Consider the following 15378-nt stretch of genomic DNA (forward strand, 5'->3'; position numbering starts at 1 on the left):
CTAGGGAAGGGATTCAGGGGGTTCATGAACTTCCTGAAATTGCATGTAAGATATCAAGTGTTTGTGCATATATGAAATTTTAGAGAAAGAGGACCTGTGGCACTCTCACATTAACAACAGGTTAAGAACCACTGTACGGTTGCAAGAGCTTCAACACTTATTCCTGGAGGTCCTCCAGTTTGTTCTACGTGTTACTCATCACTTAACGCACATTTGCTGAGCTCTTTGATTGCAATTAACAGCAATAGTGCCTAGCTGGTGTTAACAAAATAAGAATTTGTTGTGGCCCTTTTTCAGGCTCCCCGTGTCCTCCAATTCCTCCTCCCTGGTCACCGCATCCTTGGCTGGTGTGAGAAAAATGGCCACAAACTTCCTAGTACATGAGAAGATCTGGTTCGACAAGTTCAAATATGACAATGCAGGAAGGAATTTCTACGACCAGACGAACGGTCCTGTGGCTGGTGTTTCCCGCCAGAAGAATGGCGCCAGCGTGATCCTCTGTGACATTGCCAGAGCCAGAGAGAACACCCAGAAATCCCTGGCGGGAAGCTTAAGCCCCAGGGCCTCCAGCGGCCCCAGCAGAGACCACAGCGAGCTCCTGGTCCGGCTCTCCAGCCTCAAGTGGAGAACCAGAGTCTGCGCGGAGCGGTGCAGGAACTGCAGCAGGCCGTCCCCCAGCTGGAGGCCCAGCTGAACGCACTAGAGAAGAGCTCGCCCCGACGCCAGACCACAGCCCCGCAAACCCAGCATGTCTCTCCCATGAGCCAAGTGGAGCCCCCCGCCAAGATGACAGCCACACCAGCAGAGGATGACGAGGACGATAACACTGACCTGTTTGGCAGCGACAATGAGGAGAAGTAGAAGGAGGCAGGGCAGCTGCTGGAGGAGCGGTTGAGGCGGTAGCAGAGGCGGCCAAGAGGCCTGCGCAGACGGCCAAGAAGCCCGCACTGGTGGCCAAGTCCTCCATTCTGCTGGACGTCAAGCCTTGGGACGATGAGACGGACGTGGGCCTGCTGGAGGCCTGTGTGCGCCCCATCCAGCGGGACCCGCTGGTCTGAGGGGCCTCCAAGCAGAAGCCCGTGCACTACGGTATCCGGAAGTTGCAGATTCAGTGTGTGGAGGAGGACCACAAGGTGGAGACAGACTTCCTGGAAGAGGAGATCACCAAGTTTGAGGAGCAGGGTATCTACGTCTCAGCTTTCAACAAGATCTGAAGCCTGAGAGAGAGAGAGAGAGGAGAGAGAGAGAGAGAGAGAGAGAGAGAGTGTGTGTGTGTGTGTGTGTGTGTCCCTGCCATGATTAAAACCTGAGACCTGCAAAAAAAAATAATTATATATATATATATATATATATATATATATAGTAAACATGTGAAACAGTTCAGACACTTAAGGAGAATAATGAGGAACCAATTTTGAAGGTACTGGAACTGGAGCAGAATCAAGGTTCCAGGTGAAGGAATCTAATTGATAGTTTCATCAGGCAGTAACTTCTGTAAATAGTTGGCAGCCAAACTTTCTTCCCCTTTTGCTGAGCATTCTAAAGATTAAAAATCCTGAGAAATAGATCAGTTGTCCTATCCCTTAATTAGAGAAGAGTAAGACATTCTGATAAAAGTCCGGCTATGACTTCACACATAGTGAAGTCACACAATTCCCCAAGAGGATATTGAGATGGTGGTTTTAAAAAGAAAAGGTGAAAGGTCATTCAAACTAATACCTACTATATAATATTCATAGAATCTAGACAGAACCCATAATTAAATGTAATCTCTTCAAACCCAATTTAGTTAAAATGCCTCATCATTGTAAAGCAAGGTGATGTACCTTTCTTTTAGACTTAGATACTATTTCTTTGCCAATTCAGGGTGTTTATTTTATTCTAGCTGTCATTAAAATTTCTGAATTACCTGTTGCCTGAAGCATTACAACAATCTCCCACCTTGTCTCCCTACGTCAACTTTTCCTTGAATTTATTCTTCCTTAACCAGTTACGGTAATCTTAATATTTAAATCATATCATGTTAGTTTTTTGTAGCAATCTTTCAAAGGCAAGAATAAAATTTAAAAATGCTTACACAGTCTACATTGTTCTACCAGACTTGGCCCTTGTTCCCACTCCATCTTCATCTTAAACCTTTCTCCTTCTCCGCTCCAGTACACTAATACTTTTTCTGTGAAACAGCATTTACTTTCCTTTAGTAGAACTTCACTTGTATTGCCTATAATGATTCTTCTTCCAGAATTGTTTTGCCAACTCCTTCCCGTACCTACAGCCTCCTAATCCTACCTCCACAGATTCTGTGTAAATGTCTTTCTCAAGGAATCCTTTCCCTAAATCCTAGTATCAAGTTCCTTCTTTGTATTCTGAGCTTTTATTTGAATTTATTATAATTTGATAATTTTACGTTTAATAACTCTCCACAAGAATAAGGGCCCGGTTTTCCTTATTCACCATCATATCAGCAAAAAACCTAGTATGCAAATGGGAAATTTAAAAAACAATAATAAAATGAATTCCACTGCAGGAGCTCCCTCTAGATATAGATCTATTTTTTTTTCCTCATTTTATTCAGAGTATGACACAGGGCCTGATGCACAATGCTTGCATAAGAGATATTTGCTAAACAAATAACACCACTTTACATTTAAAAGAACCTGATATGTGCCAGGGGACATTAGGCACAGGATATATATTTTTATAATTCCCACAATTATGTATGTCTTTTATTATCACCATCATTTTCCAGATTGAAAAAGTACTAACTGGCATGACTTCAATTTTTACTATGACCTATCAGATTCCAAAGCTGCAACATGCCATATTTGCTGACTCAAACAAGTGTTGTTATGATTTAGGTGCTGACTTTCCTTCAACTAATTATCACTCACTACAATAATATGTAGAGTTTTTAATATGCAAATTTTACGTTTCATAGGCTATAGAAAAATGTATATAATGGGTTCTGAGTTCAGATTCTGGAAGGCAAAAACCATGTGTCCTTAATGTGCTTTGTTTTTGTGTATTTCACTTGTGCTCTTGCCATGGTAAATGAAAGTTTAATAAATAATATTGATGAAAAAGTTTTCATATTTATCTCAAAAGTGGCATGCTAGAGAAAAATCACCTTGTTAACAAAGGATATAACTTTTATAATAACCTGGATCTATTGTCTTATAATAATCTGAATCTATTACTTTTTTTTTAACCTTCTAGATGCTATGTAAATAATGCTTACAAAATGTCATCAAAACTATTAGTAAGTAGCTAGTAGTCTTGACATGATGTTGAGGAGAGTACCTGACTAGGTTTTAAAGTCTTGTTCCAGGTTCCTTGCATTGCTGATTAAATTTTCATGTCCAAGCTGATTGACCACAAGGTTTTGATAAAATTTTAGATTCTTCTTCAACTAATAGAGGAGGTTAGCAATCAAAAGGCCCCTAGTTTTTCTTCAAAACCCAAAAAGTTTTGAAAATTGGAAACCAAAGGGCTTTTTAAAAATGAAGGATTACTGTAAAGCTCAGAAGGTAAGGACTGGTTTAAGTTTGCACAAAGAAGCGTTAGACATCCAAGTCTCATCTAGGATGAGATATAGAATCAGCCAGACCAAAGTGCTTTCACAGTAGTATGGAGATTTTGACTTTGGGATGTCTAAGACAGAAAGGCATGATCAAGCTTAATACTTAATGTGCTACCAATACCTGCAAATGTTATCCAGTGCTTACTTTGTAAGTTCTTTGTGTTCTAAGATTCTATTATTTTTCCAGTTTTAAAATACTAAAATTGCCACATGCTCGTATTGACCATAGTAATCTAAATTGTTTTAAACTCAAAAGTGTTGGATCTGACATTTTCCTAAATGATGTATTCCTCTGTAGCTTACATCCTGTGGATAATATAATTGGGATTTCCAAATATAATATTTCAGATTATGATAGTATTGATCAGTTTTTAAATTGAATTTTCAATAATCCAGCTATTGACTAAGAGAAGCATATTAATTAATGAACTCTGATATACTGTTTTAGTAAAATAATTTCTTCACATTATTTGTTCTTTATCTATGTCCACAATATTTCACTCCTATATTCCCATATTCGTTGTTGCATTCAGAATTATTTTAACTCTATAAGCAACTGTGGAATGAATGCTTATTTTCCCTTACACTACTCAATGCAATATAAATAATACATAATATATTATGTAATGACTTTGGCAAAATTTCTTCCTGACTTTGGGTATTATAGGAACAGAAATCTTAAATCTTTAAAATTTGTATGCTTAATGTTTATTTTGGATTGAGTTACTTGAGAATGCAAATGGTATGCAATACGAATTGTAATTCAGTATTTGACAATATAGCAACTATTGCAGGAGCCAAAACTCCTCTTGTCAAAATCAAACAGGTAAAGTTATCAAGTACAGTTGTATATTCAAATAAATAAGAACAGAGAATCAAAACATTTTCCTAAAAAGTTACTATTTCTAAGGTATAAAATTACTTAGAGAATCAGCAATAAAAGATGTTTATAAACACTGTAGAATTATTTGAAAATGTTACTGTTTAGTTTATAACTGAGCTTATGCTTAGATCTAAGGTGACCTCACTTCCTACATCATAACAAATATAAAGAAATTAACCAAGAGTATATTCCCAATCTTTTCTTTTTACTTACTTTAAGTTAAGCCTGAGCTGTTATTTTAAAATTTTCTCTTTCATAATTATGAAACTTTTAATTCATAGATATGAAAATCATACTTAAAAGGAATAAGTTATTCAACTTTTCACCAGGATTTGGTGAAATGAGAATTCGTTTTATAATTAGTGAAATATGGTTATATGCACTCATGGTCATGAATTCACATAACAAAAATTTGTTAGATGTATTCTGTACTCTAGGCTCTGAGCTACACGAGTAAAGAACAGTTTTATGAGTTAGGACATGTTCAAATTTGGAGATGCTGGTTTACAGAATATCCAACTGGAATACGCTAGATTTTTGGATGTATTGGGGTTGAGACAGCCATTTGAAAACAGGTGAAAATTAATGTCATATAACTTGTGAGATTGTTCAATCCATGAATATAGTTGAAAAGGAAGAAGGCCTGAACACTCACTGGGATATACCAGCATTTCCAAACAGTTAAAGAAACATGGGTCACCGAAAGAGAATTAGTAGTATGTGCTTTAATAGAAATCAAGTAGGAGAGGTGGGAGAGGATCAAAAACGTCAAGTGAAGTTGTAGGTTCAAGATAGATAAGAATATATTTAAAAGTCTTATGGGTATGCAATAGCAATCTTGTTTAAAACATTTAACTAGAATAATGGGGTCAGGGGGAACTTTCATTTTGAGAATAAATGGCAAACAAGGATATGACCACGTAAGTTTGAAGAGTTGTTATAAAAAGGAGATAAAGCCACCGAGCGCGGTGGTTCATGCCTGTAATCCGAGCACTTTGGGAAGCCGAGGCGGGCAGATCACGAGGTCAAGAGATGGAGACCACCCAAGTCAACATGGTGAAACCCCGTCTCTACTAAAAAATACAAAAAATTAGCTGGACATGGTCGCACGTGCCTGTAGTTCCAGCTACTCGGGAGGCTGAGGCAGGAGAGTTACTTGAACCCAGAGGTTGCAGTAAGCCGAGATCGCGCCACTGCACTCCAGCCTGGCACCTGGTGACAGAGTGAGACTCTGTCTCAAAAAAAAATTTTTTTAATGTGGGTTTTATTTAGTTATTTGATTGGTTGATTTGTTGACTTTGTTTTGGGCAGGAAGTATTTTAGCTTACTTGAGAAAATTGATAAAATGTAAAAAAGGTAGTGATGAAACATAAATATGTGGCAGAGCAGTGTTGGGTCCCAGGTGAGATTTCCTACTTCATTGCTGCTTCTGGAAATTAGTGTAGGAAATATAAATTAAGCTTGTTTCACTGCCGTGTTTAAAGATCAGAGGAAGTTCTGCTATTTAGAGTTGGTTTCTTACAATTTTATGTTAACAAATACCTGTGAAATTTTTAGTACTAGTTTTGACTTTGTCGCTTTTTCTCCTTGGCTGAGTCACATAAATTTTTTGAGTCTCAGCAGTCTGATCTGTATAAACTTTATGTTGAATATACACATACACACACATATACACACACACACACACATACACACATAGAAATGCATGAAAGTTCACACAATTATAATCTTCTAAGCTCAAAACAAAAAATATAATTAAATAAATAATGCAACCACTTACTAATAATATGTAAAACATATCTAAAGAAAAAAATTCCTATTTTATTTATAAAATCTAGGATTGATATTTCAGTTTCTTAAGAATGTTTCTTCTGAAACTAACATAATGCTATATGGAGTTATTTAGCTTAAAATGGTTACAATAAATCAGTTTTTAAAGAAAACTTTTCTTGATACGTTTTAGAAGGAAAACATTCCATGAGCACAATCTCAACATTTGCATTTTTATCAAATTATAAAGTAATTGAACTTTCTTCTAATCAATTTCAAAATATGTACTTACATTTTCTTCCATGTAGAGCTTTATTACCAAAACTTTTCTAGCTGTTTGGCACTGAGATATGGCAAGGAGAAAATAATTTACAAACGCAATTCTCATTCTTTTTAATGGAAGGTGTAGCTGCTCATCTGGATATCAAAGGTCTCTGCAATATATATTCATGATCTAATATAGATACAGTTGTAAAAATGTATTTCAAACTCCATTAAACTGTGGTGAAATATCCCACTTTTATGTATTGAGACTAAATATTTATTGACAACATAATCACTTCATTTTTTTATGTCTCCATTTTTACAGAAAATATTTTAAACATAAAATATTTAAATTTCAAGTACCTCATAATAATTATATAGAAAAGAAATATGTGACCCTGGACACTATTAGAAATAGGAGCAGTTAGACAAAATATAAAGACAAATAAATATTGTTTATATAATCTAGATGCATATATGCACACATAATTTATATATGTTTTTCATTTATTATAATTAGTACATTTAACTTTTATAAATAATAATAAATGGAGACATTTCAAAATGTTAATGGTAGTTTAAGTTTATTTACAATTAAATTAATGGTTTTAGACCTATAGGCTGAGGCATACAAGGTATGTTTCTTTCACTAATGGGATGTAAAGAATGTATATCTTTTCTAGTTTTGAGTCCTGTTTATATGTGTTGTTATACAGTGATGTAGCTGTAATTATTATTTATCATTTGTAATAAATTATGCAATAAATGGCATAACCATTTATTGAGTACTTCTGTATTTATTGTCTTAACATTTTTATGAATCCAATATTACTTTTATCTCATTAACATTTAAGGAAGCTGATTATTTTGAGAATCCATGATCACATCACTAACATGTGGCAGAGCCATGTATGAAGTCCAGAGTCTATAGATGTAAACATCAGACAATTCTATTACTCAATATCTATAAGATAAGAACAATGGAAAGCCTCAGAAGTATGCTTTTGTAAAGTGAATGTTAGGGTGAATACCCTTCCTCCTTTCCTCTTATTTTCATTTCACTTAAAACAAAAATGTGTTTTCCTCCATACATCTTCACCAATTTCTTTTCTTTCTTTTTATTTTTTCTCATCTCTCACCACTCTTGCAGAGACATTCTTCACTCAAGTATTAGCAGCTTTTCTTTTGAGTGCACTTCTCTTTTCCATTCCTTGTACATTAACTCCAATTCAGATCTTGCTCCTGAATTTCAAACTCACGTAGTTAGATTTGTACTGAAAATCTCCCATTGACAATCAAGAGCACATTCAACTCCCCATGTTAAAAACACACTTTCAGATTTATTTGCAGAACTGACCATGAATGCACACCACATCTCAGCAAAAGGAAATTATTATTCCTCTGCACTCATCAGAGCCCGTTACCAGTTCTGACAACTTAATTTCTTGAATATTTTCTGAATCCATCTTCTCCTTTCTGTTACATTTTTGCTTGTACTTTTGCCCAGGCTCTATGTCTTTTACAACAAATTATAGCTATAGCTACCTTAAGTGTCATTCTGCTTCCAATCTTGACTCACCCCATCCAATCATTCATATTAGAATAATTTTTAAAACCTGCCATATAATCAAGTTTCTTCACCACTTACTGTCTTTGAAGAGCTTCTGATCACTTTCTGGATTCTACTTGTATCATCAGATTTCTGTCAGAAAAGCAGAACCAACAGGATAATATATTTATTATAGGATTTGCTGTTAATGAAATGGTATGAACTGCATAAGGGGTGCATATGTAGCTGTTGCATCTGCATCTGGTTCTGGGTCTGGAGTTAGCAGAGCAGCCAGCCAGGAAAGAAAGTTGGATATAAAGCTGGGGAGATAAAAGACAAACTGCAACCCATGAGGATGAGTGGAGACCTTAATGGATGGATTAATCAGAACCTGTCTGGATGAGCTGACACCTGCATTGATCCCTCATTGACTCCAAGCCTCTAATAATTCTGCCAGCGACCTGAAGGAGAAGCTGGCAACAAAATGCACACTTGGAAAACTGAAGGTGGACTGTATTGAGAACTGAAGAACCAGTGAACCAAATAGCTGCTTCAAGCCAACAAAATAGGCCAGCAGATTCACAGCAGCCTGTGTGAGCTGGAAGCACCTGATCTTAACTACATTATTCTTTCAAGAATAAACATGCTTTTTGCTTCACGTTTGAGCCTTCCAAATCTCACATAACTTTCTCTTGGGATCAAATCCTTGCCAAAGCCATTCAGGAAAAGAAATTGTAGAAAATGTAGTTCCAGCTTAGCTAAGTTGATACAGTATAGAGCCATCATACAACCCAAGCTTCACAGCAGAATCTCATCTACTTTAAACACTGGTCATAATTAACTATTAGTGTTTTCCCAAACAATCCAAGCTTCCTTGCCTCTATCATTAAACTATGTTATTTTATTTACTTTAATAATTTATTTCTCACTTTTCTACTTGCCTATTTACTTTTCAAGAATCAGACCCAATAACACTACTGTGAAAAGTCTCCTCAGAGAGAGTAGGTATTTCTCTTCTGTAGTGTCATTGTTCCATCAATATATGACTATGACAGAACTTCTGACAATGTTATTAATTACACGTCTTCTTCAGCAGAACAGGCAATATGGGAGAGCAAGGATTGTGTCTTTAGTCTTGTACTTTAAAATCTATTGTAATGCATGACACAGGTGTCATCCTTAGGTGAACGTTCAGATTTTCTTCAATAGCTATGGAGACAAACTCAGTATGTTCTTTTAACAATCTTCAATTAAAATGATAAACTATCAGTTTTTTAACTGTTCAAGTTAGATGATAACTTAGGGGCCACTGCAGTGTGCCACATTCTATAAGGCACATTTATATATATCTCTTACTTTAATTAAACATCTCTTTTTATTTAATCCTTATGACAAAAGAATAAATTAAATATATGTCACTCCTTATTAATAAAATTATTGTGGGGACTACAAGAGATGATAAAGTAGTATGCTGGTTATTTATTAAAATCGAGTAATATTGTATTATCTTCAGGAAAAAAAATCCAGAAAATAGGCTTTCTATCAGTAGAGTTTGGCATCTGAATTTAAGATGTTTCTGCTGTGATCTGAAATGTGTCACAATTTTAAGGTAAAACGTTATCCAACACAGCTATGAATCCAAAATTTAAAATATGTAGGTATGTTCTGTGTCTGGTAGCCATCATTATATTAACCACTTGTATCATTTTAAAGGACTTAAAAAACTGCCTGCCTCTACTTTCCTGCAATATTGTTCCTTAGCCAGTAAAAACTGGGCCAGTTTTGCAAAATGGTTATCAAGTGGTCAAACACACAAAGCCAAATTCGGTGATATTTTGGTGTGGGCTGTGTACTGACGAATTTGCTGGACTCAAAAATTGAGGTTCATGAGGCCAGAGGTGTTATGACTGTTGCCCCTGAGTGCTGAGAGGCAAGTGAGACACCATGGAACATAGCTGTGATTCAAAACAACAACAATGTAGCTGAAGTCCGAATCTGGGGCTCAGAGCCATAGGCGGGCCGCAGTCAGTAATTTGGAAATATGCAGAAACTGAATTAGAGTTGGAATGAATTGGGAAATACCACAAGTACTTGGAGGCAGGGTAATTTTGAAATGAATTGTTACAAGTGCCAATCCTTTTGACTGCCTTAATGGATCAGGTATATGGGTATGCCAGACTAGTTCAAAAGCTGGGTAAATGAAATGCTTTCATCTAGTCAATCCGTTACCTATTTACTTCCATCATATTGAAGAAACAGAAAGTTTTTGCCTTTTAATGTTAAGAAATCTCATCACTTCCATGCTTTTATCCAGCAGGTTTTGTACACAACGGCTAAATTAATTTTTAGTCTTGACTGAAATAGCATTTGTCCCTAGTTTAAATGACAAAGGAGAAAATTAGCATTTTCCTTACATTAAAAAAATCAGTAGGAACTAGCAGTAACATTATTTTCTAACTTCTCCTAATATCTATTATCATTTTATATATAATGCCAGGCTTGCTTAAGTTTTTAATTGCTTCCTTAAGTATTCCTTAATAGAAATATCAATGTTAAAACTGACTTTACTATAGATTTTCTTAAAAGAAGAATATAATGATTCAATAAATAAGGCTATGAAGGTCAATTTTTAAAAGCTATTATTTCTATGAAATTCATAATGATTTTAAATCATTGGTGATTCTACTGAAAATCTAAAGTTCACCCCAAAATATCTGAGATAGATTTGTTATGGGTTGATTAACTGCAAAGAAAAAAAGGAGGAAAAAAGCAATATTTTAGGAGTCTTTTATGTTGAAGAACTTAACAGTGTGCTATTTAGTCATCAATGGACCATCATATAACCTGTTTGGAATTAGAATGAAATAATAAATTGTTAAGATTAAAGAAGAATGCATGAAACAGCGAAGAACCAATGAGAAAACAGCTGAATTAGATGTCAGAAAACCTGGTCCAAGTCCCAGTGCTACCACTTATGTAAATGATCCATTTAGTTGTAGAATTAAGATTTAGGGCTGGGAGCAGTGGTTCATTCCTGTAATCCCAGCACTTTGGGAGGCTGAGAGGGGTAGATCACCCGAGGGCAGGAATTGGAGAACAGTTTGGCCAACGTGGTAAAACCCCATCTCTACTGAAAATAGAAAAATTAGCTGGGTATGTGGCAGGCACCTGTAATCCCAGCTACTCGGGAGGCTAAGGCAGGAGAATCACTTGAACCCAAAAGGTGGAGGTTGCAGTGAGCCAAGATCACACCATTGCACTCCAGCCAGCCTGGTGAAAAGAGCAAAACTCCATTTCAAAAAAAAAAAAAAAAATGAATTAGGGCTTGGGTCAAGTGATACCTAAGGATCCTTTGACAGCCTTAGGAGTATTCAGAGCTAAAATTATTTAAATTGACAACAGTTTTTTAATTCTTATTTGATATGAAAAGATAAATAAAAATGCAAGATATTTTATGTAAAAATTTGCTTGAGAGACCCAATAAATTGGCAGTTTGTAAAAATGTTTTATTTGACTATAAGTAACTGCACCGTGGAGAACTTGGTTTTGTGACAGGCCATCACACAGCACTGTTCCCTTGCCTCGTGTTGGGTAATTGGTCCAGAACGGACTCAGAGGAAAGATCACCACCTACTGTATCACCCATATCACTTCCTGTAGCACCTGGGTTTTTCTTGGAATGTTTCCATCCAAATGTATATCATATCTGACCCTGATCCGTTTGCAAGGGCTGATAAGATTATAGCCTGGGGTACAGTGGCAGTGGGCCATGAATATGTGAAAGCAAGTTGTTATTTTTTCTGATAGTTACGTAAAGGGTGATTTAATCACTGGACTAGTCACTAGCATATGACCAAATGGGATTTCTTGAAGCACAGAATTTCCTTAATGGTTTCCTGATTGTAAATTAACTCACCAATTTCCCATTAGGATTACTTTTCGTCACGAGCCTTAACACTCAAAATTCTCATAATGTTTTTAAATGTGTGATGAATGACTGGAAAATTACAAATTGTCCAAATTCTGTGTACAGGAAGTACAAATAAAAAAAATAATGTCCAGGGCATAGGAAGTACATGGAACAGAATTCAGCAAGATGTGCAATTCCTGTAATGTTGCTGATGTTTTAGGAGAAAGAAGCACTGATCTTGAAGAGAAAACTGCAAATCTCTGGGAAATACTTTTAACATTGCTCATATGTTTTAGCTATTTAACTGCTTAGCAGTATTTTTATTAGGCTTAACAAGATCGAGATACATAATGTGTACTTTATGAACTGAAAGTTACCAACATTTAGCACACAACCTTATTTAAAATGATATGTATTTACTTGATTTGATGCTTCAAGTAAGTTTAAAGTCTTCAATAATAGTGTAAAACAAGTTGTGTATTGTTTTCAAACATTCAGCATTATCTTTATATGAAAGAGTAAATTAAAAATGAAAAGAAAGAAAGTTCTGATTTTCCAGATTCTTTTATTAAATAGAGATGCAGAGTATCTTTTCATTCTCTTTTTGGTTACGTGAAATAACAGAAACAGGGAAGAACTGTATCAATTTCCCTCAACAAATGACCACTTATAACACTATACAATTAATCACATTAGGTTCCTCACACCTTGACACAATGACTGTTCTGTTTTTGTCAGGACTTAGACAAAGTTATGAACTAGCCTTGTTTTGTTTCATTTTATAATGGACTCAGAATGACTCTTATTTGAAAGTGATATTCAGTGAGATTATTTTTGTGAATTGCACAGCCTGGCTGTATCAGTCCAGATTCTGGATGCCAGGGGCTACTGTATTTTTTTTCTTTTCTTTTCCTTCTGAACAGTAATTTGACTTTCTGCTCTCCTTACCTCAATTGCACAGGGAAGGGTTTTGTTTTTGCTTTTTTGGTTTTTGGTGCGTTTTTTTTTTTAATCTGTTTGCTGATTTTGGCTGTTTTTCAAAACTGACATTTAAAAGTAGGAACATTTCATATTCTACAGAAAACCTGGTATCTCTAGAAATGAGTAGAATGAAGAAAGGGTAGTAGTAGAGGAAGAATTCAGTAAAAGAATTGGTTATCTGTTTAAAAAACACATAACCCCTGAATCTTTTATACTACTATAAATATCCAGGTGATAGTTGAATCTTGGCAGAACAATGGAGGCTTGCTCTCTCAAGACAATAAAGAAGGTCTCTAAACTGAGGTATACCAGATAATCCAGGTATTAAGGCAGTAAGCACATGTATATATATTTACTTAAAATGCTGACATACCCACAGGCCTCTGTTTCATTTCTTCCTTAGCTCTCAGAATCTTGACTCCAGGCAGAAGACAGAGAAGTCTTTGCAGAATTTGACCAAATCAAAAGGCAAAACATAAGTATTTTGTTATAATTGGTTTTTCAGTGAAAACACTCCACTCAATGAAACTCACAGTTGACCATCCACACTCATGTACTCAGAGTTTCTGAACAGCGTCTTGATCCCCCACTCTTATATATAAGCGGAAAAGCAATGATTAACAAACATGTAAGGAAAAACTCCAATGTTGAATTTAATCAGCAAAACAAACAACAACAAAAACACCTAAAGAAAAAGTATTCAGGAAAAAGTAAATTTTAAAAAATAAGTAAATCATGTATAGTCTTAAGGAGATATTGCTAACTATTCCCTGGGTGGCCAGGATGTGCAGTCAAGGTTACAAGGCAGATAAGTGTGTACCATCCAGGGAAGAGACCAGTGAATGATTCAAGTTCACTGTGAAAAGACAACACACACACACACACACACACACACACACACACACACAGTAGGCTCAAGTGGTACAACATCTACTTCACAGCAAAAATAGAGAAAAAGTGCACCAGATCAGGCCCTGTGCCAATGGGTTAGTCTCCCATGGCCAGTGGATCCATTCTGCAGTTAAGATGGATGATGTAGCTGCACAGAACCCACTTTGTGCCACAGTAGAAGCATCTCAAGCTCTCACTCAAGGAGTAGGAAATACAGAAAGCTAGTGGTATACCTGAAGGTCACTGACACATGCTCTTAAAGAAAGCAAAGAAGTGCACGTTGAGTTTGAAACAGATAAAGATATTCCCACACAAGGCAATAAGCCCAGCCCAAGCTGTGAGTACTGTTTATCTCTTTTAAGAAAGATCCTCCTTATGTGGCCAAGTGGTGGTTGAAGGACTGCATAAATTAGACTGTCTTTCCCAAAAGAAATAAAAAACTATGTATAAAACACGAGTAGTATTAAAAAAAGGAACATACAGATAAGAAAATAGAATAAGTGGATTATTTCTAAAGGTTCTACATCCAACTAATGAGAATTCTCTAACAAAATAATTGATAAAAATAGAGAAAGAAAAATCATCAAATAAGTCTTTCAAGAATTTTATAACTGAAGGACTTATTTCCGGATTGAAAGTCCACATCAAATGCCAGCAGAGTGAATGAAAATATGCTTTCACCAGTGTAAATCATTGTAAAATTCTGGAACATTTGGGAACAAACAGATAATTCTATATACCTACATAAAGGGAAAAATAACATATATGAAAAGAATCATAAATCAACATGTCTTCTGACTTCTCTGCAGCAAAGCTAGAAGCTAATAGTCAATAGCACAATATATTTAATATTATAAAGGAATTTATATACATATATGCACATACATAATATTTAGATATATTAATTAGGCATATGGTATTATACATTTCTAAGATACAAATATTTAGGTATATATTTAATAAAATAGCCAACATAGAACTCTTTAAAAAGTATGTAAATAGTTAACCAAGTTCAAAGCTTTTACATATATTTATTTTTCATTGATGCCATACTCAAAAATGATGACAAAGTATAAAACACTTGAGAGAGTATAAAAAGTATAGTGGACGGCAGAGATGGTGGCTTATGCCTGTAATGCTAGCAATTTGGGAGGCCAAAGTGGAAGGATAGCTAAAGGTGAGGAGTTTGAGACAAACCTGAGCAACATAGTGAGATCCTGTCTCTAATAAAAAAAAAAAAAATTAAATCATCTAGGCGTGGTGCATGCCTATACTCCTAGCTACTTGGGAAGCTGAGGCGGGAGGATCACTGGAGTCCAGGAGTTCAAGGCTGCAATAAGCTATGATCATGCTATTGTACACTAGCCTAGGCAACAGAGCAAGACACTGTCTCTAAAATAATAATAATAATTAAAATTAAAAAGTATATTGAAAGTTGATTTTTAATGAATAATTATTGTGTAGTCTATCCATGTTCTATATATATTCAATGAAAAATAATTATAATCTAAAAACCTTGTAGTTACCTCAAAGTTTCAATCAAGTAAAGA

The 15378-nt window shown here is 35.4% G+C and overlaps 1 pseudogene; it reads left to right on the forward strand.

The window, feature by feature from the left end:
• The first annotated feature begins 295 nt into the window (after positions 1 to 295).
• On the forward strand, positions 296 to 1214 carry LOC108300309 (annotated as a pseudogene).
• Positions 1215 to 15378: the final 14164 nt, after the last annotated feature.

Source organism: Cebus imitator, unplaced genomic scaffold (genome assembly GCF_001604975.1).
Source record: "Cebus imitator isolate Cc_AM_T3 unplaced genomic scaffold, Cebus_imitator-1.0 Scaffold26, whole genome shotgun sequence".
NCBI classification, from domain to species: domain Eukaryota; kingdom Metazoa; phylum Chordata; class Mammalia; order Primates; family Cebidae; genus Cebus; species Cebus imitator.